Source organism: Trichophyton verrucosum (genome assembly GCF_000151505.1).
Source record: "Trichophyton verrucosum HKI 0517 chromosome Unknown contig00773_1.f1.exp, whole genome shotgun sequence".
NCBI lineage: Eukaryota > Fungi > Ascomycota > Eurotiomycetes > Onygenales > Arthrodermataceae > Trichophyton > Trichophyton verrucosum.
The window spans coordinates 94,174-100,173 of NW_003315255.1; positions in this window are offsets into that span (position 1 = coordinate 94,174).

A 6,000-nucleotide genomic window follows, 5' to 3' on the forward strand; every position below is an offset into this window, starting at 1 on the left:
TTTAGCTATTTAATTAAAATTTTCTACTTAGTTTAGTTATACATTAATTTTATAATAATAAAAAAGTTCGTTGGTAATTTATTTTCTTTCTAATTATTTTTAAATATTAATAGTCTAAACTCCTTAAGGGAATATTCTTCTTATTAAAATAGATAATAAATAAAATAGAGGCCTAAATCTTTTAAAGCTTTCTCTATAATCTAGTTAGAGATAGACATAAGGATGGATGGGTTGGGTCAAACTCGGGAGGTTGGAAGTTTACTCATTATAGGCGCGGGTAAACCCATTTGGGTAGTAGGCGAGCTAAAGATAATATAAACTTTACCTACTCGCCTATATAGACCCCGCTAAGAACCTTATCTAGGGCAAAAAAAATAAGTAATAAATTCTCTTAAATATAAGATTTACTTATATTACTAAGTACTTATTAAGTACTTACTAATTACTTACTAAACTTATATTACTAAGTATAAAAACTAGATAATATATAATATTAAACTTTATTATATTTATAATCGCTATTATTTATCGAGGCCTTTATATAAAGGGGCGTTTATATTATTAATTTAGCTCGATATATACTATTTAGTAGTAGGTACTTTCTAAATAATGCCTTATTATAAAGGGATATAGTAATATTTAAATAATTATAAGAATAAAGAATATAATAAAGTAGTAGTTTATTAAATAATTATTTATTATTATTATAATAGTAGTCTCTAGAGTATTCGAGAATAGTATACGCTTGATTATTTTTAGGCTATAGAATATTAAAAGGTATTTAGTATACTTAATACCTTATTTATTATAACTTCTGGTAAATAGCTAAATAATAAGGGTATACTTTTATTATTTTTATATAATAGATATATAATAAATAATACTATTATTTTTATATAACGAATATATAATAAATAATATATATATTTATAAGTTATAATAATAAGTTCTAGTTACTAAAATAATAATATATTAGTAGCGTATTATTTTTATAAATATATAAAGCCGCTAAGTACCTCTTTTTACTAAAATTAAATTAACTTCTTTTTATATTGGAAATCTAGTAAAGTCGGCTCGTTATAAAAATTTTTTTCTAGAAATTATCTACTTATAAGGTCCTTCTTCTATAAAATATTAATAATATACTAATAAAATCAGGATAGTTAAACTTATATCCTACTTATACTAGTTTATTCTACTATTTATAAGATTTATAGTATATAATAGCGAAGCGGCGGCTTACTATAAATTCTAAGAATACTAAATCTCTAATAAAAAAGACTAAGTAAAAAAAGGAATTAACTACTAATATAGGCTATGGTATAACTATTAAAAAAATTAAGAATACCTATATTAGTACTTTTATAATTAATATTAGAAAATTAAATATAAAGTAGTAAACTAGAGTTAACCGAATAGTAAACGAGATATATATTATTATATTATAAAAAAAATTTAAGTTGGACCTTAGTCTACTTAAAACCCTATACTATATAAAGGGTCTTATTAGTAAGAAGAATATAGACCTCTTAATACGGGCTATATTTACTTACTTTATAGCTAACTAAGTAAATATTAAGTACTTATAGTAGGAAAATCTTATATTTAAGAGATTTAAGTAAGAGATTAAAAATCTAATAAGTATAGATAAGTTAATAACCTTAGATTAAATACTAAACGATTTAGCTAAAGGATATTAAATTAATTAAATTTACTATTGGATAATATTAGAGGACTACTTTACTTTATAGCCTTAATATTTAGAGCTCGCTAGCTATAGATAGGGAGAAATAGAGTAATGAAACGGATATTAAAGCTCTAGATAAAGAGATAAATTAAATCTAAATCTTATAGATATTAGATCTAACTATTTATTAGGATTATACCTAGAGTATCGACCTATATTAAGATAACTTACTTAATTCTAAAGGTATAGGTACGTTAAGATTAAATTAAGTATTACTTAATAAAGTAGATAATAAAGGTTTCTTCTTTACTTTAGTATATAAGAGCCTATAGGCTATACCTCCCTATAAATATAATAATATCCTTAGCGGCAAGAAGATATTTAAATCTTAAGTAGAGTCTACCTTTAGTATTCCTCCTAAGAATATTTTAAGATTTCTAGCGGTATTACGACGTAAAGAGTTAGCGAGATTCTTCTATATATTTATTAAGACTATATATAGTAAGGTAAACTTTAATTTTAGTCTAGCTAAAGTAATTACTAGCTCGCGATTCGATAAGGTAAGTCCTAAACTACTAGTATTTTAATAATATTAATTCTAATAAATATTAATTTTAGTTTAATAAATTTTAGAGCTTCGTACTATTTTACTAGTATCTCTTTCTAGAGAACTATTATAAATATATTAGAAAAATTACCCTATAGAATTAGCAAATACTCTAGGAGATACCTATTCTAAGAACGCCTAAAGTTTTACATCCTCTTTTTTTCCTAATAGAAGATAGGAGCTCTAATAGGCTTCTCCAGAATAAACTTTTTACTATTTTACTTCGTTATCTTAATAACTAGAATCTATCTAAATTAGCCTAGAAGGTTAAAATTTAAAATATATCTTATACGTATCGCTATCTATAATTCCTAAGGAACCTTTCTAATAAGTAATATATTATAGTATATTAGTCTCTAATCCGCACATATATAATTAGTTATCCCCTATAGTAAAAACTAAAATTAATCTAATAAATAAGAGAATTAAGATTTAAACTAATAATATAGTAGGGATAAATAGGTAAAGTTTAATAAGAATGTGGTATAGGTTTTATACAGGCTCTTAAGCTATATTATCTAGTGGACTAATAATTAGTAGATCTACCCCTAGGCCGCGTTTAAAGAACTTAAGACCTTTTAATAGGAGACTAAAATTATAGAGAAGATTATAATATCGAATAGTATCTCTAATTAAAATCGACTATAGTCTTACTATATTAGAATAGAATTTATTAAGGAGCTTAGTAAATAAAATATAAAATTTAAAAAGATAAAACTAATATTTAATAGGAGTAAAAATATAATTAAAGATACTGGAGATATTTATAAGAAATAAGCCTAAATATCGAGTAGGTAGCTTTTGGATAAACTATAAGATATAATTAAGGAGTAGAAAATCTAAATAAGTAAAGATAAGGAACTAAAGGATATAGTAGGTATTACTACCTATAATTTTTATAATTATTGGATTAAGAAGCTATACTAACTTCTCTCTAGTTAGATTAAGTTCTATATAAGATTATTAGATAGAAGTATAGTAAGTATCTCTTAGTAATTAACTATATTAGTTAATTTTATAATTACTTTTATTAGTTATAAGTACTAAAGATCGTTATCTAAATTATAGGCCCCTACTTAAATAAAACTATAGAACGGTTTAATAGATACTATTTAGAAAAAGATTGGGTAAAATATTATCTAAGGGTAGTATATAATAATTTTATTCTAATATTTATAATATTCTTAGTCTAATTCAAGGTTTAATCAAATTCTTAATAGATAGAGTAGAATTATATTAGCCGTACTCTAATATAAGAATAATATTCTTAAATATTTAAGATTTCTATAGATTAAAGCTTTTTATAAATATATTTAGCCTAACTTTAAAATTTTTAGTATACTTCTATTATATAGCTTTATTAAGTATTATCTTTTAAAAACTTAGATATATAGATATATAAAAACTAAAAAGGAGAAGTTTAGGCGATATATTAGTAAGGTTAGTTCTTTTAATTATTAGATTTATATAATTTTTCCGGGCGAATCTATCCTAGGCTAATTTTCTTAATAAAATAACGGAACTTTAGTATTATAGTATTTAGCTTATAGACTATTGTATCCTAATAAATATTAATAATATTTTAGAGTCTACTAAGTACTATTATTTAGATACTATCGTATCTAGTTTTATAAAAATTAAAACTAAGGACCTAGGCCTTTTATTTACTCTACTAAATTAAAAAAAGAGTATTATACCCCCGACGTTTTATCTTTATAAACTTTAGAAATCGATTAAAAAGTAATATAGTAATTTTTAAAAGCTTATTTTAAAATACTTTTAAGATATAGCCTCGAGTATAAAAATCAAGTATATAAAAAATAATAAGAGTAATATTACGGCCCCTAAGCCAAGCTAAGAGGATACGCCTATATTAGATAATAGTAAATTTAAGGATTATACTACTAATAAGAAGAATAGTAATACTAAATCCGAAGATAAGGAAAGTAATATTAATTCTAATAAGAGTAGTAATACTAAATCTAATATTAAGAATAGTAATATTAAATTTAAGAATAATAATACTAAAGCTAAAGACGAGGATAATAATACTAAAGCTAAAGATAAGGATAATAATATTAAAGCTGAGGACGAGGATAATAATACTAAAGCTAAAGACGAGGATAATAATACTAAATCCAAAAATAAGGGTAAGAATACTAGATCTAAAAATAAGAATAAGGATATTAAACCTAAAAAGAAGAATAGTAATATTAAGCCTAAATATTAGAATAGTAGTACTAAGTCGAATATTAAGTATATAGCTACTAAGAAGAACTAATAGTATACTTAGATACTAAGTACTTTAAAAAGCCTACGTACCCCTCGCTAATCTAAGCGACTTAAAATTATTAGTAGCCCTATTAAGATTTATAATAAGATTATTAGAATTATATATTATTAACTATAAATTATAATATTCTCTTATTTATAAGTTTTAACTATCCCTTAATAAATAAGAAAAGGCTAACTAATATTTAAACTTATAAAGTTTTATCTATATCCTTCGTTTTACCTCGGCAGCCTTAATTAAAACTTAGTATTTATATTAAAATAGGCCCTAGTTTTTATAGTATTTATATAGCTAATATTTTCAATAATAGAATAAAGTTTTCTTTAGATACAATATATAGTAATTAATTAGTTTCTTTTTTATTTCTATATATATTACCTAAACTCGTAATTATAAGAATAATATAATAGGTAGAAATATATATAAATTAATTACCCTATAGAAAATATCCTTAGTATTATAATTATCCACCTTAAAATAATAAAGTGAATATAAGTAGCCGGATACTATAGATATTTTAATTTAGTATTTTAGTACTAAGAAATAAAGGGAAAATATTATTTTATTATTCTCCTTCGATAATATTTCCCTTCCCTAAGACGTATATTCTATTAAGGAACTAGCTATCTTATTAGTATAAATAAGTTAAGTAGGAGTTTTAAGGCTTACCTTTTTAATATCCTTATTTCTAATACGATATATTTATTATATATTAGTAGTACTCTACTCTATAATATACCCTTAATAGAGTTTCCTCTTAGTAAAGAGTTAGCTTAATAATCCTTACTAGTACCCCGTCCCCTATATAATATATTAGTTTTAAATCTTGTAAATATTAGAATAGAAGTAATAGAACTTTAGAAGTAATAGACTTATTACTATACTTCTAGACTATATCTATTTTATTATACTTAAAATATATTCTTAGATAGTCTTTCCTAGAATTTAGCCTAGATATAACTAACTCTACTTTCTCGAATTCTCTTAAATATTAAAATATATACTAATATATAGATACTCTAATATTTAAATACCTCGATATCTCTAGCTTATATAGTATTATATATAGTAAAGTACTCAATACGCTTAGTTAACCCTAGAAGAGAAGAGTATACTATAGTTATTAAATAAGGAACCGCTACTAGGTTTTAAATCTATTTATTGGCTTTCTTAATATTTACTCTATTATTTACTAGCCTAGGTTATAGTAAATATAGATAAAATACCTTTAATAAATACTCGAGTAAAGGTAGCTCGGCTAGCCTAGATAAAGAACTATTTAGATTAGAATAATAATTAATAGGGTCGTATACTTTAGACTAGTAAGACCTAGAATAAGAGTTCTTATTCTAAGGTCTCCTTTACCCCCTATAGCGAGTAGTATAATACGAAATACTACTATTACCCCTACTA